This window comes from Mobula birostris, chromosome 6 (genome assembly GCF_030028105.1).
Source record: "Mobula birostris isolate sMobBir1 chromosome 6, sMobBir1.hap1, whole genome shotgun sequence".
Lineage (NCBI taxonomy): Eukaryota > Metazoa > Chordata > Chondrichthyes > Myliobatiformes > Myliobatidae > Mobula > Mobula birostris.
In genome coordinates this window covers 196,945,801-196,969,693 of record NC_092375.1, presented here as the reverse complement: position 1 = coordinate 196,969,693, position 23,893 = coordinate 196,945,801, and the positions used below count along the sequence as shown (strand labels likewise).

The following is a 23,893-nucleotide window of genomic DNA, read 5'->3' as shown; positions in this document are numbered from 1 at the left end:
CTGTAAGTTAGGAAATCCAGGATCCAATTGACCTTGTAAGGTCAGAAACAGAGCCATTTGCTAATGACTCTAAAATGCTCCATTCACATCTCCTAACTTTTTTTATCTTCAAAATATTAAACATATTTAAACACTCCTCTCTGCTTAGAGTCATAGTAAAGCACATCAGAGGAACAGGGTCTTTGAATTGAATGGAATTGAATTGAATTTATTTTTTACTGTTAAGGATCCAGCCTGAACATTGGGTCGAAGGGCCTCTGCTGGTAGCTCTGGATCACAACAGTCTTTAATTTCTGTTTTCTTTCACCTGGCCATGTTGGTTCCAGCCCAGCCCCTTTCCTTTTTTGGACTTCCTCCAATTACCTGCTTGTCTCCTCATTTGCACCCACCTGTGTCTAATTTTCACTCATTACCCTGTCCATTTAAACCCTGCCTTGGCAAGCATTCTCAGCCAGTTCGTCCCAGTTCTGACCTGTGTTGTTCTAGCCTGTCATTGCGACTTTTACCAACCAATTTTGCCTGATTCGGTGTTTTGGACTTTCCCTGCTCTTGGACCTGATTTTTGCCTGTGCGCTCTGGTTTGTCTGCCCTTGCCTGACTGCCTTTCCTGATAGACCTTGGCCTGCCATTTCGGATTCGTACCTGCCTTCTGTTTTTGAAAGACTGTTGCCTTTGTGCTCCCTAATAAATCCTGGTGAAAAGTATTCATTGGTCTACACCCAAACCCGACAGAACGAACTGGCCAAGATGGACTCAGCAGACCCCAACTAGGTGCGTGAGGCCCTCTCCCGACAGGGTGTGCTGTTAGGGAGATATGAAACGCAGTTCACCTCTATCAACCAGTTGATGGAAGCCTTCTCTGCCACTCTGAGCAGCATAGCCTCCCAGCTACAGCAGATTCAGCTGGCGCTGAGTTCTGACCTGCCTTCTCTCACTGTGCCATCGACCCCCACAGACTCCAGCCCAAGAGCGCCGTTTACCTCCACCTGAACCTTACAATGGTGAACCAGGCACCTGCAGATCCTTCCTGTCTCAATGCTCGCTGATTTTTGAGCTGCAGCCCACTACCTTTCCCACTGATCGATCACATATTGCTTATGTTATCACGTGGCTGTCAGGAAGAGCAAGAGCGTGGGGTACGGCTGTGTGGGACAGCAGAGCCCCTTTTTGCCACATGTTTAAGGACTTTTGTGAGGAGATGAGAAGAGTCTTTGACTGTTCCCAGGCAGGGGCGAGAGGCAGCAAGGGAGATGTTGCGAGTTCATCAGGGTAACCGTTCTGTTTCGGGCTACGCCATTCAGTTCCGCACACTAGCCGCCACCACCAACTGGAATTCAGCAGCCCAATCTGACGTGTTCCTCTATGGGCTTAGCGAAGAGGTTAAGGATGAACTAGCCACCCGTGACCTGCCTGCTGGCTTCGCGAGACTAACGGATGCCATCCATCACTACCAAACTAACATACAACACTAACAAATGAGGTAACCCTTGCCTGCATGCTGTAAGATCTGTAAAATAAAAATCAGGCAGGGGCTGAGCAGTGGCTTGCAGGAAACAAGAATGACCTTTTCCAATTCAAATTTGAATGCTTTCTTTCCAATATGTTCCTATCTGTACATTCATCCCATTACAGCTTTGCTCCATTTATTGACAACATTTCTAGAAGTTGACATCAAGGGAACATTTGATTGATTGTGACAAGGAGTTCTAGTGAAACTAAAGTCAATGAGAATCAAGGTAAATATATTCATCACCAACAATCAAGGTAAATATTTTTTCACAGCAGCCGGTTTTGGTAAGGGTCATGTACTCTTACAAATGTGTGGACTTCAACAAAATCAGATGACAGGCCACAATAGCACATTCAGTCCAGAGGTGTTTATTGTCTGCTAAAAGGTGAAAAACTTTCAGAAAGAATGCAAAAAAATATGTACAGTAAAAAACAAAATAGTCAAATAGCAAAAAAGGGCAGGAGGAGAAGATGGCAGCGCAACGCAGTGCACACAGCTCTCTGGTGAAATGATATCATATTTGTAATTAGGACACCATGCACAATTCTGATTTAATGGAGACAGATGTGAGAAGCAGAGGAACATCTGGAGAAATTTCTGAAATTCCCAGTCCGCTGCCACTGCTACTGTGCGATCGAGAATCTCCGGAGGGAAAGCCCCAAAATCCCTGGGTTTGCCTGCTGCTGGTGACCGAGGCTGAGGTCGAAACGTTTGGCAGAAATGGTGCTCGGTACTCAGTGTCAGAGGGCTGATCAGAGGCTCAAAGTTTTCGGATGACTCAGAGTCAGACTGTGGTCAGGGATGGCAGGGGAGTTTTCTTCCTTCTCCCATCTGCGTGAGATGTGGGACTTGAGACACTTTGAACTTTTTTTTTTAAACCGTGCTTATGGCCTGTTCTTCATCAAGTTATGGTAGTGTTGCACTGTTGTAACTATGTGTTATAATTATGTGGTTTTTGTTAGTTTTTCAGTCTCAGTCTGTCCTGTGTTTCTGTGATAGCACACTGGAGGAATATTGTATCATTTCTTAATGCATGCATTACTAAATGACAATAAAACTGCGTGTCCTCAATCTAATCTAATTATAAAAAGAAAATCCAGATATATATCATTAGACCTTTAGGACTACCGCTCCCAAAACTTCAGTCTGAAGTCCCCCTCTCCCTCTCCCCCCACCTCATCCCAGCCCCACACCCTCAGCCTCAGCCCTCCTCTCCCTCCCTCACACAAAAAGAGACTGTAATCAGCAATCTTCTCATGCAAGGAGAAAGGGGGATAGTCGATTCTTTGGAATGTGGGGTATGCGTGAAAGTTGTTACCATAAGCCTGAACAAAATACAGAAATTCACATCCTTTTTCCACAATCACAAATGTTTACCAATACATTCATCATAATAAGATCACAATGACATCATGCAACAAAATCAATCAACAGCTGACCACTTTCCAGGAGCCAGCACTCCTCCCCATCCCCCAAAACAAACTCTTCCACTGAGCATGTTAGCAGTGCTGGACAGAAATCAGGAGAATTACAGTGCTTTTGGGAGGAGGTTGAGGAATTATTGTGGCAGATCTGTCATATTTCCCTCCACCTCTTCTAGGTTATCCAAGCTGGCTAAATGGGAAAATAATCCACAATGGGCATTCCTGCTGCCTTTGGTCAGTCAGGATCCTGTGGGAAGGGTGGAATGTCACATTCCAGGGATAGTTTCAGCTGGAAGGGAGAATAACCTGGAGGTCAGGTCAAGGGTGGGTAAGGAACTGTAGTTGGTAGGGTCCAAGGTGGGCAAGAGGGGTGTACAGCACACTGAAGGGTGGGTAGTAAATCCTTTGTACTCTAGAAGGGGATCCTGGTTTAGTGTCTCAGCCAGACCCTGTTTGTGGTTCCTCAGCAGCCGCTGAATCGTCTTCTTCTGAAGATCTTCCTGATAAACATGCAGCTGATTGTTGAGTGTCAGCATCTCTGCCTGCACCTTTGCCTCAGAACCTCCCTCTCCTCACTCATCCTCTGGGATCCTGGGGCATTCTCTAAGCAGGTGGAACACTTCGTAAGTCACAGAGCATGAAAGCTTAGCAGAGCTGCCAGATTCAGCTTTTTGTAACGAGTCAGACAAAACAGGCAAATCCTACCCAAATGACCAATTTGCCAACCACTCACACCCACCAAAGAAAGACCTTATCATCAAAGCCATGAGTAAGATCTGTGTTAGGATATAATTTAACATCCTCATGCACACATTTAGAATACTTAGCAGCAAGGGAAGCTAACTGTCTCTAAATCAAGGACGAGAAAATGTGCAAATGATGGAAATGCAAGAAACACACATAAAACGCTGGAGGAGCTCAGTAGGCCAGGTGTACTGATGAAGGGTCTCAGTCTTAAACACTGAATGTTTACTTTTTTCCATAGATGCTGTCTGGCCTGCTGAGTTCCTCCAGCATTTTGTGTGTGTTGCTCATCTCTTAATCAAGGTCACTCCACTCCCAGTGTCCAATAATGCCTGAGCAGTTTATCCACTTACTTCCACAGAAAGTTCATTTTCCTTCATATGTCTCCCTTCCCCTTAGAATGTTCATTGGCTTCCAGCTTTGTTTCTCCCTCTCCCTTGAACCATAGCAGTAGTTTGACAGTTTTGGGGACTTAGGGGACAACAAGAAGTTTTGTGGCCTAGCTGGTGCCAGAAGAAGCAAATTAAAGATTCAATTTCCCCACTGTCTTTCTCCTGTGTGCATCCAGGAGAATTTTCATAGGTCCTGGAGTACCTTTACTCACAGTAGCCATCGTCTGCTCTCATGGCTGGACCAGTCCTTGTTGGACACTCAGGTATTATTGAGCCAGCTGGCTGCAGCTAAGCCATTTGCAGATTCATGCTCCTGTACCCATGTACAGCCACCTCTTGGCAGGACTTGCAGCAGCTGCTCTAGTACGATAACCTCTCCGATGTTCTCCTTGATCAGGAGCTCTGGCTTCACCCAGTGGTGATATAAATACTTCAGGTGGTGGTAAGTCTCATTTGGTGACTCCCCTGATGGTGTTGACCAGGCTTAAAACTTCAACCAGTGGGTCTCTGGAGAGATGTCAGTCTTGGCAAGGGGAACCTTCAGCTGAGGTATTGGGTGAACTCCTGGTCCATCACAGAATAGGCATTTAGCACTTTCCCCCTCAGTAGTGGGATGGGCTGGCAGGCCCATTCTTCCTCTGGCCATGCCCAAGTCCTGGCCAAATGCACAAAGCACACCAAATAGTTTTCAATATCTTCTCCACCTTGGAAAGCAGGTATTTTTGGCTGTTTTCTGGAAGTGACATCTTTGGAGCTTGAGCACTATTGCTCCCAAAACTTCAGACTGAAGTCTCCCTCTGCCCCCTTTCCTACTCCCCTTCAGGAGTGAGTTACACGCTGCAGGACTCCTAGCCTTTGACCTGCTCTGGTAGCCAGTGTTTATATGGAGGCAGGCAAAGCAAGTGCAATGCAGTGGCCTCCTGCATTGCACTTCCTTTGCCTGCCTGCAGAGTGCGCCTCGGAGCTGGTAGGAGTAGTCTTAGGCTGGAGCTTTCTGCAGATCTTGAGTGAACGCATGGTGTCCCCATAGCAGAAACCATAATGGTTCTCCTCACCTCCTCTGGCTGGGGCAGCACCATCAGATGAGTGTTCAGCTCCCGGATCAGCCATTCCTCCCCTTCCTGCTGGCCAATCCAGGAGAGTCGTGACATCTGACACCTCGTATGGTCTAGCTGGGTCAGCAAGGGTCTCCCATGCCGTCTGCTCTACATCCAGGGCTCCATACTCCTCTCCTTCTGTCTCCACAATGTCCCATCACTTGTCATCAGATCATTCATGCTTGGCTGAAGGAGGAGCTGTCGACTGTGACCACAAGCCAGTTCTTTTTGTGAACACCTTTATTTTCTTGCAGCTTACCATCCCACCGCTGCCACCCACCATCATACTATGGGGTTTTGGTGAAGGTCCTGTGCCCTTAAGGTGTAGACTTTAACAAATCAGATGACAGGCTGCAATAGCTTAAAGATGTTTAGTCTGTGCCAAAAGGTCTGAAACATTTAGAAAAAGTGCAAAAAATATTTAGAGAGAAAAACAAAATGGCAAAATAGCAAAAATGACAAGAAGAAAACTACAGATATAAACCATATAAACCTTGAGGACTACTGCTCCCAAAACTTCAGATTGAAGTTTCCCTCTCCCCTCACCAACCAAAAGAGAATTGTAATGAGAAATCTTCTCATGCAAGGAGAAAAGCGATGGTCAATTCTCTGGAATGCAGGGAAGCTGCCCTGTCACATCTTTCCATTGGCAGGAATCATAGCTATCAGAAAAGATGCTTAAAATTGTAGAGGCTTAATGCCATCATTGCAGGAATCATAAGACATAGAAGCAGAATTTGATGCCCTTATTAATCAATAACCTATCAACATCTGGTTTAAATATACTCAATGACAGCCATCTATAGTAATGAATTTCACAACTTCATGTTTGGCAAAAGAAATTCCTTTTCATCCCTCTTCTCAGTGGACCTCTCTCTATTCTGAGGTTGTGCTTTCTGGTCTGAGACTCACCCTCTATAGGAAATATCCTCCCCACGTCCACTCTGTCTACATCTTCCAATATTTGAGAAGTTTCAATGAGCTCCCCCCTCATTCTTCTCATCTCTGGTGAGTCCACGCCCAGAGCCATCAAATTTTCTTCATACGATAACCCTTTCTTTCCCAGATTCAACTTTGTGAACCAGCTCTGGCCCTCTCCAATGCCAGCACATTTTCTTAGATGAGAAGACCAAAGCTGAGAAGCCTCAGCAGCACCTTATAAAGCTTCAGCATCACATCCAGCTCTTATATTCAAAACCTCTTGAAATGATTGCTAACATGGCATTTTCCTTTCTCACCACAGACTCAACCTACAAGTTAATCTTTAGGGTGTTCTGCACAAGGACTCCCAAGCCCCTTTGCGTCTCAGATTTTTGCCCCATTTAGAAAATAGTCTGCACATTTATCTCTACTACCAAAGTACATGACCATGCATTTTCCAACATTGTATTTCATTTGCCACGTTCTTGCCATTCTCTGAATCTATCTAAGTCCTTTTACAGCCTATCTGTTTCCTCAACACTACCTGACCCTCCACCAATCTTTGTATCATCTGCAAACTTGGCAACAAAGCCATCTATTCCATCATCTAAATCATTAATATACAGCATAAAAAGTAGGGGCCAAACAATGTCCCCTGCAGAACCCCACTGGTTGCTAGCAGCCATTCAGAAAAGGATCCTTTTATTCCCACTCGCTGCCTCCTACCAATCAGCCAATACTCTAACTATGCTTGTAACTTTTCTGTAATACCATTGGCTCTTAACTTGGTAAGCAGCCTCGTGTTGCACCTTGTCAAATGTTCTTTTTTTAATTCATTTACAGGATGTGGTCATCACCAGTTAAGCCAACATTTAATGCCCATCCCTAGATGCCCTTGAAAAGGTGGCAATGAGCTGCCTTCTTGACCTGCTGCAGTCCCTGAGGTGTAGTGCACCCACAATGCTGTTTGAGGGAATTTCATGATTTTGACCCAGTGACAATAAAGGAATGGCAATATGTTTCCAAGTCAGGATGGTGAGTGACTTAGTGGGGGATTTCCAAGTGGTGGTGTTCCCAGGTATCTGCTGTTCTCACCCTTCTAGATGGATGTGGTTGTGGGGCTGGAAGGTGCTGTCTTAGGAACTTCGGTGTGTTGTTACAGTGCATCTTTAGGTAGTACACACTGCTGCAACTGCTTGTCGATGGTGGAGTGATTAGATGCTTGTGGAAGGGATACCAATCAAGTGGGCTGCCTTGTACTGGATGATATCAAGCTTCTTGACTGTTGTTGGAGCTGCACTCATCCAGGCAAGTGGCGAGTATTCCATTACACTCCTGACCTGAGCCTTGTAGATGGTGGGCAGGCTTTAGGGAGACAGGAGGTGAGTTACACACTGCAGGACTCCTAGCCTTTGACCTGCTCTGGTAGCCAGTGTTTATATGGCTAGACCAGTTCAGTTCCCTATCAATGGTGATGTTTATAGTAGGGGATTCAGTTGATGGTGATGCCACTGAATGTCAAGAGATGATGGTTAGAGCCTCTCTTATTGGAGATGGTCATTGACTGGCACTTGCATGGTTCAAATGTTACTTGCCATTTATCAACCCAAGCATGGATATTGTCCAGGTGCTGCTGCATTTGGGTATGAGTTTGCAAAGTACAAATATATAACATCCACTGCATCCCCTTTATCTATCCCACTTGTAATCTCCTCAAAGAATTTCAACAGGTTCATCAGGCAAGATTTTCCCTTAAGGAAACTAAGCTGACTTGGCCCTATCTCATCCTGTGTCACCAAGTACTCCATAACCTCAACCTTAGCAGATGAATCCAACATCTTCACAACCACTGAGGTCAGGCTAACTGGTCAATAATTTCCTTTCTGCTGCCTTCTTCCTTTCTTAAAGAGTGGAGTGGCATTTACAATTTTATAGTCCTCTAGTGTTATGCCAGAGTCCAAAGATTTTTGAACAATCATTACTAATGTCTTCACAATCTCTACCACTACGTCTTTCAGAACCCTCAGGGGCAGTTCATCTGGTCCAGGTGACTTATGTATCCTTGTCTTTCAGCTTTTTGAGCACTTTCTCCCTTGTAATAGTAACTGCATTCACTTCTCTTCCCTCACACCCTTCAACATCTGGCACACTACCAGTGTCTTCCATGGTGAAGAGTGATGCAAAATACTCATTTAATTCATCTGCCATCTCCTTGTCCCTTATTATTTCTCCAGCCTCATTTTCTAGCATACCTATATCCACACTCATCTTTTATTTTTACAATTTGAAAAAGCTCTTTCTATCCACTTTGATATTGTTTGCTAGCTTGCTTTCAGATTTCATCTGTTCACTCCAAATGATTCTTTTAGTTGCACTCTACAGGTTTTTAAAAAGCTTCTCAATCCTCTGTCTTCCCATTAATTTTTGCTTTGTTTTATGCCCTGTCCCTTGCTTTTACATTAGCTTTGACTTTCCTTGTCAGCCATGGTTGTACTATTTTGCCAATTGAGTTTGCCATTTGCCATGTATTCACATTTGGAATTCATCTATCCTGCACCTTCTTCATTCTTCCCAGAAACTCATGTCATTGCTGCTCTGCTGTCATCCCTGCCAGCATCTCCTTTCAAGTTACTTTGGCCAACTCCTCTTTCATACTATAATTTCCCTCACTCCACTGAAATTCTGCTATGTCAGACTTCACTTCCTCCCTATCAAGTTTTAAGTTGAACTCAATCATATTGTGATCACCGTCTCCTAAGAGTTCCTTTACCTTAAGCTCCCTAATTGCTTCTGGTTCATAACACCTAATCCAGTATAACTGATCTCCTAGTAGGCTCAATGACATCTGATCTAGAAAGCCATCTTGTGGGCATTCAACAAACTCAGTCATTTGAGATCCATTACCCACCTGATTTTCCCCAATCAACCTGCATGTTAAAATCTCCAATGACAATCATAACATTGTCCATTTGACATGCCTTTTCTATTTCACATTGTAATATGTGGTTCACATCCCAGCTACAGTTGGGAGGCCTCATTATAACTGCCATCAGGGTCCTTTTACCCTTGCATTTTCTTAACTCAACCCACAAGGATTCATCATCTTCTAATCCTATGTCATATCTTTACACTGATTTCATGCCAATCTTCACAGCCACACCTCCCATTCTGCCTACCTTCCTATCCCTCTGATACAGTGTGTAACTTTGGACATTCAGCTCCCAACTACAACCATCCTTCAGCCATGATTCAGTGATGGCCACAATATCATACCTGACAATCTAATAGTGGAACAAGATCATCCACCTTATTTCTTATACTCAGTGCATTGATATATAACACTTGAGTACTGCTTTTGCTACCTTTTTTGATTCTGCATTCCTAATGATCTGATACACACCCCACTGGCTGCAATTTTGTCCTGTCATCTGCCTGCCCTTCCTGACAGTCTGGCCACTTGCCCTTCCCTTGGACTACACCAGTGGAGAGGGGGATCTCACTGCATAGGCAACAGCCAGTTCTTCAAATCTTCCCACCCAGGCTTGCACCCTGGAGAGGACAAAGTCCATCAGAGGCACAAACCCATGATTCCATGAGATCAACATCTGTCTACTACCCAGCCTGAGTCACTTCACTCCAGTTCCCTCCCCCCTGCAATATTAGTTTAAACCCTCTCCAACAGCTCTAACAAACCTGCCCCTAGAATATGGTCCCCCTTGGGTTCAGGTGCAACCTGTCACTTTTGAACAGGTCATACCTTCCCCAGAAGAGATCCCGATGATCTAAGAACCTGAAGCCCTGCCCCTTGCACCAGCTTCTCAGCCACGCATTTATCTGCCAAATCATCCTGTTTCTGCCCTCGCACTCAAATGGCACATTGTCTGGCACACTATGGTACCTGACTTCCCTTTTCAAGCATAGTTGCCTCATCCTGCCTTTAGAATACTTCATCTTTGGGATGCATCTATCCTGCACCTTCCAAATTCTCAGCAGAAATGTCAGCCATTGTTGTCCCACTGTCATCTCTGCAAGTGTCAAAGTATGTGTACTATCAATACATGTATACTATATACAACCTTGAGATTTATCTTCAGACAGCCGCAAAACAAAGAAACACAATGGAACCTAGTCATTGATTGGAGTACTGTACAGGCACAACAGAAGCATTCCTGTGCAGGTCCAGTGAATAGCTTTAAAAACCCAGTCTCTATCAACAAGAGATACCGTCTAGCAGAGTGGTCATTGTCAACAGTAGTTTGATTCAGAGTAGTAAGGCTTCCACTCAACAATGCTTTGGAGAGAACAGACAGAGGCAAGGTAAGAAGGTAAGTTTATTCCTAATTCCTTGTTTTTTCCTGAATTAACTCTTTAGACAATAGGGGATATGTCTGTAGAGCCAGTGTTCTATCCTGGGTGTTAGATGTGGGAATTCCAGGAGACTACCAGCCTCCTGATGGCCACATCTGCATCGAGATGCAGCTCCTTAGAGACTGTTAGGGAACTGGAGCTGCAGCTTGATGACCTGTGGTTTGTTAGTAATCCTTTATTGATCCTGGGGGAAATTGGTTTTTGTTACAGTTGCACCATAATTAAATAATAATAAAACCACATAGTTAAATAGTAATATGTAAATTATGCCAGGAAAAAGTCCAGGACCAGCCTATTGGCTCAGGGTGTCTGACCCTCCAAGGGAGGAGTTGTAAAGTTTGATGGCCACAGGCAGGAATGACTTCCTATGATGCTCTGTGTTGCATCTCGGTGGAATGAGTCTCTGGCTGAAAGTACTCCTGTGCCCACCCAGTACATTATGTAGTGGATGGGAGATATTGACCAAGATGGCATGCAACTTGGACAACATCCTCTTTTCAGACACCGCCATCAGAGTGTCCAGTTCCATCCCCACAACATCACTGGCCTTATGAATGAGTTTGTTGATTCTGGAAAGTGAAGCAGTGATAGACAGGAGCTACAGGGAGGTAGTCACCCCAAGGCTACAGGAGACAGATAAATGAGTGATTGTCAGAAGAGGGAGGGGAGAACATCAGATAGTGGGGAGAATGTCAGATAGTGGAGAGCACCCATGTGGCTGTCCCCGTCAGCAATAAGTACTCCATTTTGAGTACTGTTGTGAGGGGTGACCTACCTGGGGGAAGTAACTGTAGCCATGCCTCTGGCACTGAGTCTGCCCCTGTGGATCAGAAGGGCAGGAAAATTAAGAGGATAGCAGCAATAATAGGGGACAGATAGGGGATTCTGTGGATGTGAAAAGGAAACACAGATTGTATTTTGCCTCCCAGGTACCAGGGTTTGCGATGTTTCTGAATGGGCTCACAATGTCCTGAAAAGAGAGGCTAAGCAGCCAGAATTCGTTGTACATATTGGTACCAATGTCAAAGGTAGGAAAAAGGAGGGGGTGCTGAAAGCAGAATACAGGGAGTTAGGAATGAAGTTGAGAAGCAGGACCTTAAGGATAGTAATCTCAGAATTGCTGTCTGTGCTATGCAACAGTGAGGATAGGACTGACAGGAGGAGGGGAGAATGTCAGATAGCAGAGAACACCCACATGGCTGTCCCCCTCAACAACAACTACTCCATTTCGAGTACTGTTGTGAGGGTTGACCTACAAGGTGTCTTTTTAGAGCAGCTTGTTTTTGAGCCTACTGGGAGAAAGGCAATCTCAGATTGGGTGTTATGTAATGACCCAGATTTTATTAGTCTGCTTAACCTCTCTGGGAGAGGTTCCAGACAGTTGGAAGGTTGTAGATGGAGTAAAGGGAAATATGAAGCTATCAGGCAGGAACTTGGAAGCATAAATTGGTAACAGATGTTCTCAGGGAAATGTGCAGCAGAAATGTGGCAAATGTTCAGGGGATATTTACGTGGAGTTCTGCATAGGTACATTCCAATGAAAGGATGGTAGGGTACAGGAACCATGGTGTACAAAGACAGTTGAAAATCTAGTCAAGAAAAGCTTACAAAAGGTTCCCAAAACTAGGTAGTGATACAGTTCTAAAAAAATTATAAGGCACAGGAAGGAGATTAAGAATGAAATTAGGAGAGCCAGAAAGGGCCATGAGAAGGCCTTGGCAAGCAGGATTAAAGAAAACTGCAAGGCACACTACAAATATGTGAAGAGCAAGAGGATAAGATGTGAGAGAATAGGACCAATCAAGTCTGACAGCAGAAAAGTGTGTATGGAACCAGAGAAGGTAGCGGAGGTACTTAATGAATACTTCACTTCAGTATTCACTACAGAAAAGGAAATTGACAATTGTAGGGATGAGTTACAGTGGACTGAAAAGCTTGAGCAGAGACATTAAGAGGATGTGGAGCTTTTAGAAAGCATCAAGTTGGATAAGTCACCAGGGCCAGGCTACTGTGATGGAGGAGATTGTTGACCCTCTGGCAATGATCTTTGCATCATCAATGGGAACAGGAGAGGTTCCAGAGGAATGGAGGATTGCAAATGATGTTCCCTTGTTCAAGAAAGGGAGTAGAGATAGCCCAGGAAATTATAGACCAGTGAGTCTCACTTCAGTGGTTGGTAAGTTAATGGAGAAGATCCTGAGACGCAAGATTTATGAACATTTGGAGAGGCATAGTATGGTTAGGAATAGTCAGCATGGCTTTGTCAAAGGCTGGTCATGCCTTATCAGCCTGACTGAATTTTTGAGGATGTGACTAAACATTGATAAAGGTAGAGCAATAGATTTCAACAAGGCATTTGATAAGGTACCCCATACAAGGCTTATTGATAAAGTAAGAAGGCATGGGATCTAAGGGAACCTTGCTTTGTGGATCCAGAACTAGCTTGCACACAGAAGGCAAAGAGTGGTTGTAGATGGTCCATATTCTGCATGGAGGTTGGTGACCAGTGGTGTGCTTCAGGGATCTGTTCTGGGACTCCTTCTCTTAGTGATGTTTATAAATGACCTGGATGAAGAAGTGGAGGTATGGGTTATTAAATTTGCTGATGACACAAAGGTTGGGGTTGTTGTGGATAGTGTGGAGTGCTGTCAGAGGTTACAGCAGGACATCAATAGGATGCAAAACTGGGCTGAAAAGTGGTAGATGGAGTTCAATCCAGGTAATTGTGAGGTGGTTCATTTTGGTAGGTGAAATATGATGGCAGAATATACGAGGGGTGATTGATAAGTTCATGGCCTAAGGTAGGAGTCAGTTTTAGAAAAGCTAGCACATTTATATTTCAACATAGTCCCCTCCTACATTTACATAATTAGTCCCACGGTCGTGGGCCATATGGATCTCCGACCTCCAGAAAGTGTCCACAGCAGGGGTGATTAATAAGTTCGTGGCCTAAGGTAGAATGAGAGGAGTTATACAGCTCTTGTTACATGCATATGCAGTTCAACTCAGTGTTTGAAGTTAATAACTCAGAGGTGATTGATAAGTTTGTTGCCTGAAGTAGGAGGTGAGTTATTAACTTCAAACTTTCTGCATTAACGGTAAGACTCTTGGCAGTGTGGAGGATCAGAGGGATCTTGGGGTCTGAGTCCATAGGACACTCAAAGCTGCTGCGCAGGTTGACTCTGTGGTTAAGGTGGCATACGGTGCATTGGCCTTCATCAATCATGGGATTGAGTTTAAGAGCTGAGAGGTAATGTTACAGCTATATAGGACCCTGCTGAGACCCCACTTGGAGTACTGTGCTCAGTTCTGGTCACAGGAAGGATGTGGAAACTATAGAAAGGGTGCAGAGGAGATTTATAAGGAGTTGTTTTTTTTTGAAAACACAGTGGTGAGTGCGTGGAATGGGCTGCCGGCCACGGTGGTGGAGGCAGATACGATAGGGTCTTTTAAGAAACTCCTGGATAGGTACATGGAGCTTAGAAAGAGCTATGGGTAACTCAAAGTAATTTCTAAAGTAAGTGCATGTTCTGCACAGCATTATGGGCTGAAGGGCCTGTATTATGCTATAGGTTTTCTATGTTTCTATTAACATAAAGGAACCCTTTGGAGGCAGTGATCATAATAGAATTGAATTCATACTGCAGTTTGAGAGGGAGAAGCATAACTCACATGCATCAGTATGGCAATGGAGTAATGGGAATTACAGAGGCACGAGGGAGGAGCTTGCCCAGGTGGATTGGAGGGGGATACTGGTAGGGATGACAGCAGAACTGAGCTGGCTCAATGGGTAAATCTTGGTGGTTACTCTGTACAAGGGTTCTCTCTGGCTTCCGTTTTAGGAACTTCACTTCCTTTTGTATTATCTAAATTGAATAAACAAATTGTTAATCCAATAATTAAACATCCATTATGAATATGGTTTCAATTTTGTAAATTGGTTTGAACAAATTGTTTCATGTCTTTTGAACAGTTATCTAAATATAATTTGCCCAGATCCCAGTTTTTAGATAGTATTTACAAATAAACAACTTTAAATATCACACCACCTATCTCTCTGATTTCACACCCTACACCGATAAAATTTTAGGTTTAAATCCCTTTCAGAAGGGATTAATGGCAACTATTTATGATATGATTATGAAATTACAGCCAGGTATATCTAAAAATTAAAAATGAATGGGAAAGGGAACTTCAACTTCTCCTCCCTATAGAGAAATGGGATAAAATTTTTCAATTAGTTAGCTCTTCCTCTATGTGCCAAACATGCGCTAATACAATTTAAGATAGTGCTTAAGGCCCAAAGATAAACTAGCTCATTTTTATTCCCATATAAACCATATTTGCCACAGACGTCACTCTGAGGTGGCTTCCTTGACTCATATGTTCTGGTCCTGCCCTCTTTTGGAAAAATTCTGGGAAAGTATTTTTGATATTTCAACAGTTTTGCGTTTTGACTTACAACCCCATCCTATTACGGCAATTTTTGGTTTGCCAATGATGGAACATAGATCTTTATCCTCTTCAGCCTGTCGGATGATTGCATTTGTTACTTTAATGGCCAGAAGATCCATTTTATTGAATTGGAAGGAGACCAACCCTCCTACCACATTTCAATACTTTTCTCAAACTATGTTTAAATTTAGAAAAAAATAAGTGTCATTTTTGATCCTTCGGTTAAATTTGAAGAGACTTGGAAGCCATTTATTCAGCATTTCCATATGATGTAACGTGACCTTTTCCAAATCCTTATTAACTTAAAATATGTGAATAGAGTGGAGTTGATGACATTATTGAATGTATTCAATTTAAGATATTGGTCCAGCCTTGTTCCATTTGCTTTCTTTTTGGGTTTAGTATTTAGTTTTAATTTTGTTTTTTGGGGGGGTTTTCTTTGCATTTTTTTTTTATTTCTTCTCTCTATGATTAACTGTATTAAGGGTTTGGAAGTCTATTACACCTGTATTATTTGAAGTCTTTTTTGTACATGTTTATCAATAAGATAATTTCAATCAATATTGTTATTCTGTTTATAATTTTGGAAAAATAAAGATTTAAAAGGAACAGGTGGCTAAAGTTTCTGGAAATAGTTCACAAGGGGCAGGATGGATATGTCTTAGAAGTTCTTAAATGGCAGCGATGACAAGTGAAGTTAAGGACTGCATAAAAGCTAAGAAAAGGGCATATGATGTAGCAAAAGTGAGTGTGAAGTTGGATGATTAGGAAGCTTTTGAAATCCAACAAAAGGCAATTAAAAACACTATAAAAGATGAACTATGAGGGAAAACTAGCCGATCATATAAAGCAGGTTATTAAAAGTTTTTCCTCAATTATATAAAGATGAAAAAGGTGAGAGTTGATAATATTGGACCACTGGAAGATGATGCTGGTGAGGTGGTAATGGGGGACAAAGAAATGGCAGATGAATATAATGAGTGGTTTGCTTCAGTTTTGACTGTGGAAGACACTAGCTAAATGGCAGTGGTCTGAGAGTGCCAATGAGTAGGAGTGAATGCCATTGTTATTATCAAGAAAACAGCAAGGCAAACTGAAAGGTCTTATGGTGGATAAGTCATCTGGACCAGATAGACTAAATCCCAGAGTCCTGGGGAGGTTGCTGAAGACCTAATGAGATAATTGGAGATAATGTAAGCATTGGTCATGATCTTTCAAGAATCACTTGATTCTGGCATTGTCCCAGAGGACTGGAAAATTACAAATGTCACTCAACTCTTTAAGGGAGGAAGGCAAGAGAGGAAATTAAAGGCCAGTTAGCCTAACCTCAGTGATTGGGTCAGTGTTAGAGTCCATTATTAAAGATGAGGTTTTGGGGTACTTGGAAATTAATGATAAAACAAGTCAAAGTCAGCATGGTTTCTGTAAAGGGAAATTTTGCATGACAAATCTATGGAAATTCTTTGAAGGAGTAACAAGCAGAGTGGGCAAAGGAGCATTAGTGGATGTCTTTTACTTGGAACTTCAGAAGACATTTGAGGCTGCTTAAGATAAAATCATATGGTGTTGCAGGAAGTTTAAAGGCATGGATTGAGGAATGGGTGACAGGCAGGAGGCAGTGAGTGGGAATAAAGGGGACCTTTTCTGGTTGGCTGCCAGTGACTAGTGGTGCTCCTCATGGGTCAGTATTGCAACTACTACTTTACACATTGTTTGTCAATGATTTAGAAATGCAATTGGAGGCTTTGTGGCAAAGTTTGCAGGTGATACAAAGATAGGTGGAGGTAGGTAGTGCTGAGGAAGAAATGCGATTGCAGCAGGACTTCGAGTAGAAGAATGGGCAAAATGGCAGATGGGATACAGTGTTGGGAAATGCAATTTGCTAAAATAAACAATAGCAGACTGTTATCTAAATGGGGAGAAAATTCAAATCAGACGCAGAGGGACTTAGGAGTCCTCATGCAAGACTCCCAGAAGGTTCATATACAGTGGTAAAGGTTGCAAATGCAATGTTGGCATTTATTTCAAGGAGAATACCATATAAAAAGATAGAGATAATATTGAAGCTTGATAATACACTGGTCAGGCCACACGGAGTATTGTCAATAGTTTTGGGCCCCTTATCTCAAAAAGGATGTATTGTCATTGGAGAGAGTCCAGAGAAGGTTCACAAGGAAGATTCCAGGAATGAAAGGGTTAACATATGAGGCATGTTTGGCAGCTTTGGGCCTGTACTGACTGAAATTTAGGAGAATGCGTGGGGATCTTATTGAAATTTACTGAATGTTGAAAGGATTAGATAGTGGGGATGTGGAGAGGATGTGTTCTATGATTGGGGTATCCAGAACCAGCAGGCACAGCCTCAAGATTGAGGGATGATGTTTTAGAACTGAAGTAAGGAGGAAGTTTTTTCAGCCAAAGGGCAGTGAACCTGTGGAATGTTCTGCCCTGACAGTGGCTGTGGAATGTTCTGCCCTGACAGTGGCTGTGGAATGTTCTGCCCTGACAGTGGCTGTGGAATGTTCTGCCCTGACAGTGGCTGTGGAATGTTCTGCCCTGACAGTGGCTGTGGAATGTTCTGCCCTGACAGTGGCTGTGGAATGTTCTGCCCTGACAGTGGCTGTGGAATGTTCTGCCCTGACAGTGGCTGTGGAATGTTCTGCCCTGACAGTGGCTGTGGAATGTTCTGCCCTGACAGTGGCTGTGGAATGTTCTGCCCTGACAGTGGCTGTGGAATGTTCTGCCCTGACAGTGGCTGTGGAATGTTCTGCCCTGACAGTGGCTGTGGAATGTTCTGCCCTGACAGTGGCTGTGGAATGTTCTGCCCTGACAGTGGCTGTGGAATGTTCTGCCCTGACAGTGGCTGTGGAATGTTCTGCCCTGACAGTGGCTGAGGCTTAGTCCATGGCTATATCTAAAGCAGAAGTTGATTGACTCCTGATTGGCCAGGGCATCAAGGGGTATGGTGAGAGGGCAGGTGTATGGGTTTGATTGGTACCAGGACCAGCCATCATGAAATGGCAGAGTGGGCTGGAGGGCTGAATGGGCTAGTTCTTCTATGTCTTACAGTATGATGGGCTAAGCCATTAAAAATGAAGACCGTGAAAAAAGAACAAATCGTGCAAACAATGAAATGTAAGCAAATAACATACAGAACTAAAGTTCCCAAAGTGAGTCCACAGCTATGAATCCAGCCACCATTGCAGCTGGTCCAGGGGCCTGTGAGTTGCAGGCCACAGCCTCAGTTTAGTGCAGAGATGAGTAAGCATCACCAAGCAGTGAAGTGAACACCATCCTATCCCTCACCTCAGGCCCCGACACCCTGACCTTTTCAATTGTTCTTTTCTCTTGCACCTGGGCCCCACTGCTTCGCCTCGTTTCTGCTGCTTTGAATTGGCTCCAGATCCGCTCTAGCAAAGGCCAAACATTGGTTCATTCTTTACTCGGACCTGGGTCCCAGGTTCTGCTGCCTGAATTCAGACCGTACATGCCACACCACAACCATCCTGCACCTTCGAGACTTCAGTTCACACTGCATAATTGCTAGATTGTACAGGAGGTTCAACAGCTCAACTCAGAAGGGGAAGTTACAGTCTATTGATTGCAGTGGCTATTTTCCAGAAAAAGTGACTAATAGTGGAGTTAGTAGTTCTGTTTGCTGCCAGCAAGGTGTCACTGTATTTCACCAGTGTTATCTTAAACTGGAAGCTCCCTTCCAATCAGCTTTGGCAAGCTCCTCTCTCATGCCTCTAATTCCCTTTACTCCACTGACTATTTTCTCTCTCAAACTGCAGAGTGAATTATATCATATTATGATCACTGCTTCTGAAAGCTTCCTAATCAAATGATTCATTACACAGCACCCAATTCAGAATTGGCTCAACCACAAGCTGCTCTGAAAAGCCATTTCATAGGCATCTTACAAATTCCCTCTTGGGATCCAGCACCAACCTGATTTTCCCCAATGCACCTTCAAATTGAAATCCCCATGACTATAATAATATACCCTTATTACATGCCTTTTCTATTTCCCATTGAAAGTAGTGCACAGGGCTCATATGTCCAAAGATAAACTATTTTGTTATTATTCTTATATTAATCCAATATGTGACAGATGTCATTCTGAGATAGCTTTAACCCCCATGTTTTGGTCATGTCCTTTGCTGGAAAAATATTGGAAAGATATTTTTGATATTATTTCAACAGTCTTGAATATAGACTTACAATCTCATCCAATTACTGCTATCTTTGGATTACCAATGATAGTTTCAAATTATTTAACCCCTTCATCATGTAGGATGATTGCATTTCTTTCTTTAATGGCTAGAAGATCCATTCTGTTGAATTGGAAAGAGATTAACCCTCCTACTGTATTTCATTGGTTTTCACAAACTATAGTGTTTGAATTTGGAAAAAATTAGAAGTGTGGTTTATGACCCTTCCATTAAATTTGAAAGAGACTTGGAGGCCATTCATTCAGCATTTTTATTTGATGTAATTTGATTATTTCCAAACTTGTTTTATCTCTCTGTACTGCTGGTTGAGAGGAATGGAGTAGTCGACACTAAGGTTTTCTTCTCTCCCATTTAAGTTGTTAGTACTGCCCAAGTCTTTTAGTTTAGTTGATTAATTCTGTTTAGATTTTTTTTTTTGGGGATGGGGTTTGTTTTTTCTTTTCCATGTTTTTTTTCCAGTTTTTTTTTTTTGCTTTGTATTACTCATTGTTAGTTTTACACAATTGGGAGCTTTGTTAATTTACACTATTTGGTCTTACAATTACTTATTTTAAGTGTAACAATATATCTCCTACTATCTGTATTATTGCTATGTTTTGTTTCTATGAAATTAATAAAAAGATTGTAAAAAGAAAAATTTCTTTTCCACTTCCTGACTACCATTCAGGGGACTGTATATAACTCCTCAGTCTTTTTCCCCTTGCAGTTTCTTAACTCTACCCACAAGGATTCTACATCTTCAAATCCCGTGTCACCTCTTCAAGTATTTGATTTAATTTTTTACCAATGCAGCCATCCCCACCCCCTCTGCCTACCTGCCTGTCCTTTCAATACAAATGTGTCTTCAGCTGCCTCATTATAGATCTTCCCTGCATTGTAATGTATGAAGCAGGGGTATTTGATGTTAATCTTCATTTACAAACTCCTTTGGAAATGAAGCAGACTGCTCAAACCTGTCCCAGAAAACATTCATCATTAAGTTTATAAGAGGTAAGGAACATTTCTGCTATACAGGTAAGCACAAAGTAATCTGCAGATGCTGGGGCAAATCAACACTCAACACACTGGAGGAACTCAGCAGGTCAGGCAGCATCCGTGGAAAAGATCGGTTGACGTTTTGGGCCAGAACCCTTTGTCAGGACTGAAGAGGGAGGGGGCAGAGGCCCTATAAAGAAGGTGGGGGAGGGTGGGAAGGAGAAGGCTGGTAGGTTCCAGGTGAAAAACCAGTAAGGGGAAAGATAAAGGGGTGGGGGAGGGGAAGCAGGGAGGCAATAGGCAGGAAAGGTGAAGGAATAGGGGAAAACAATGGGTAGTAGGAGGCAGAACTATGAGGGAGGTGATAGGCAGCTGGGGGAGGGGGCAGAGTGACATAGGGATAGGGGACGGGAGGGGGAGGGAATTACCAGAAGTTAGAGAATTCTATGTTCATACCAAGGGGCTGGAGACTACCTAGACAGTATATGAGGTGTTGCTCCTCCAACCTGAGTTTAACCTCATCATGGCAGTAGAGGGGGCCATGTATGGACATATCTGAATGGGAATGTGAAGCAGAGTTGAAGTGGGTGGCTACCGGGAGATCCTGTCTGTTGTGGCAGACGGAGCGGAGGTGCTCGATGAAACGGTCCCCCAATCTGTGTCGGGTTTCACCGATGTAGAGGAGGCCGCACCGGATGCAATAGATGACCCCAACAGACTCAAGTGTTGCCTCACCTGGAAGGACTGTTTGGGGCCCTGAATGGTGGCAAGAGAGGTGGTGTAGGGACAGGTGTAGCACTTGCGCTTACAGGGATAAGTGCCAGGTGGGAGATCCGTGGGGAGGGACACATGGACCAGGGAGTCGCGGAGGGACCGATCCCTGCGGAAGGTGGAGAGGGAAAGATGTGCTTAGTGGTGGGGTCCTGTTGAAGGTTGCGGAAGTTGCAGAGGATAATGTGCTGGATCCAGAGGCTGGTGGGGTGGTAGATGAGGACAAGGGGAACTGTCCCTGTTGTGGTGGCGTGAGGATGGGGTGAGGGCTGTAGTGTGGGAAATGGAGGGGGTGCAGGTGAGGGCATCATTGATGACAGCAGAAGGAAAACCATGATCCTTAAAGAAAGAGGACACTTGGGATGTCCTGGAATGGAAAACCTCGTCTGGGAGCAGATGCAGCAGAGACAGAGGAACTGCAAATAGGGAATGACATTTTTGCATGTGGCAGGGTGGGAAGAAGTATAGTTGAGGTAATTATGAGAGTCAGTGGGCTTGTAGAAGATGTCAATGGACGGTCTGTCTCCAGAGATGGAGACCGAGAGATCGAGAAAGGGGAGAGAAGTGTCAGAGATAGACCAAGTGAATTTGAGGGCTGGGTGGAAGTTAGAAGTAAAGTCAATGAAATTGATGAGCTCAGCATGGGTGCAGGAAGCAGCACCAATGTAGTCGTCAATGTATCAAAGGAAAAGTTGGGGAGCAGTACCAGAATAGGTCTGGGGCACAGACTGTTCCACATAACCAAAGAGGCAGGTATAGCTGGGTCCTATGCGAGTTCCCATAGCTACACCCTTAGTCTGAAGGGTGCTATATAGGTGTCAGGCACGGTAATTTTCATTAAAATAGATTTATCACCTTTCCATGACATTTATGTGCATTAACATTACCAAATCCACCATTGTTAATCTGTTCAGTTGCTACAACACCATATTGAAATTAAGGAATTCTATGGTGAGCGACTCAAATTCTAGTGAAGTCCACAAGGAAACCTTCCTGCAGTCATTGACGAAGGTTCCCAGCCTGAAATGTCAACTGTACCTCTTCCTAGAGATGCTGCCTGGCCTGCTGCGTTCACCAGCAACTTTGATGTGCATTGCAGTCATTGATAGTGCTTTCTGGTCTAATGGTGGCTGTAGATGAATTGCTACCCTCGTTTCCTTCATTTTGCTTTCTCACTTAATTTTTATTTGTTTTCTACTTAAATCACCTTAGACAGACACAGAATTCACAAGTCGTCATCGCACTCTCAGCTGGGCCTGCTACCACACATCTCCTGCCTTACACTACATCACAGACATTCTCTCTATTCATATTTGATTTCTTAAATCTAATGAGATGATTAACCATTTCTCTCTCCATGGGTGTTGGCTGATGTCTTAACAATCTCTGCTTTCAGCTAGAGAGATGGTGCAATGTTCTTGACCTCTGAGTGACCTACAGTCAGGAAATACCAGAGCATTGAGTATAATCCATTCTATTTGTTTCTCAGTCTGTCTGCCGCTCCCAAAACTCCTTCCTTTCATCCTGAGTATACTCTGTTCTGCAGCAATATCTACAGAATGTCCACAGTCAGCAATTTTGGGACCTTTATCATCTTGATGCACAGGTCCAATAGGAATTCTATCTCTACTAAATCTTTTGCAACTTGAGAATAGATAACCATTCTTTCATGATCAATGGGGCAACAGCTTGAGGCTCTAATATAATAATATTGTGGTAATACTTTCATTACAAGGACCACAGCAGTTCAGGCAACAGCCAACAATCCTCTTCTCCGAGGCAATTAGAATGATCATTTACTGCTGGCCTTAAATGAATTATAAAAGATTAAATGTAATTATTTTGTAATTATTAAATTTGTTATTTCTTCAGCAGTTTGAACAGGGCACGACTGCACAAGCGTGTGGAGATCAGCCAGTGAGAAAAGCGGGAAGAGTTTAAAAGCGAGTAGAGTTTAAAAGGTGACGATTATTTCTTCAGCGGTTTGAACAGGGCACAACTGCGCAAGCGTGTGGAGGTCAGCCAGTGAGAACAGAGGGAAGAGTTTAAAAAGAGGACAGATTTACAGAGCGGGTGACAGAGTAGGAAGGCTTTGGCTCAATGGGGCTTTGGCAATAAGGGGTTGAGGCCAGGTAGGTTATCTGTTTAAAATAAAGACAAAGTATGTGTGTGAGGCTGGTTTTCTGTGCTTGGTGTCAGATGCAGGAGGTCCTGGAGACTCCCGGCCAACCACATCTGCACTAGATACATTGAGTGGCAACTCCTTAGAGACCGTGTTGGGGAACTAGAGCTGCACTCGATGACCATTGTCTGGTCAGGGAGAGTGAGGAGGTGATAGAGAGGAGCTATAGGCAGGTAGTCACCCTAGGACCCAAAGAGAGAGAGAAGTGGGTAACAGTCAGGAGAGGGAAGGGCAAGAGACAGGTGCGAGAGAGTGCCCCAGTGGCTGTCCCACTAAACAATAAGTACTCCTGTTTGAGTACTGTTGCGGGGGAGGGGGGGTGAGTTCAGCCTACCTGGGGGAAGCAACTGTGGCTCAGAAGGGTAGGGAAAGCTATAGGGGACTCTATAGTTAGGAGGTCAGACAGGCAATTCTGTGGATGCAGGAAAGAAACACAGATGGTAGTTTACCTCCCAGGTGCCAGGATCTGAGGGGTTTCTGATCACGTCCACGGTATCTTGAAGCAGGAAGGAGAACACCCAGAGGTCGTGGTACATATTGGTACCAATGACATAGGTAGAAAAAGGGAGGATGTCCTGAAAACAGACTACAGGGAGTTAGGAAAGAAGTTGAGAAGCAGGACCTCAAAGGTAGTAATCTCAGGATTACTGCCTGTGCCATGTGACAGTGAGTATAGGAGGAGAATGAGGTAGAGGATAAATGTGTGGCTGAGGGATTGAAGCAGGGGGCAAGGATTCAGATTTCTGGATCATTGGGACCTCTTCTGAGGCGGGTGTGACCTGTACAAAAAGGACAGGTTGCACTTGAATCTGAGAGGGA

General features: G+C 43.8%; 1 long non-coding RNA gene across 4 annotated transcripts in view; it reads left to right on the top strand.

The window, feature by feature from the left end:
• The window catches only part of LOC140199687 (uncharacterized), a 53,061-nt gene that overhangs the window by 19,906 nt on the left and 9,262 nt on the right, over positions 1-23,893 (top strand). For 2 of the 4 annotated variants that reach the window (XR_011886466.1, XR_011886467.1), the window contains 2 exons: positions 1,633-1,736; positions 22,765-22,853. This is a non-coding gene — a long non-coding RNA (uncharacterized lncRNA). The remainder of the gene's footprint in view (positions 1-1,632; positions 1,737-22,764; positions 22,854-23,893) is intronic. The other 2 variants (XR_011886468.1, XR_011886465.1) reach the window with 1 other exon arrangement.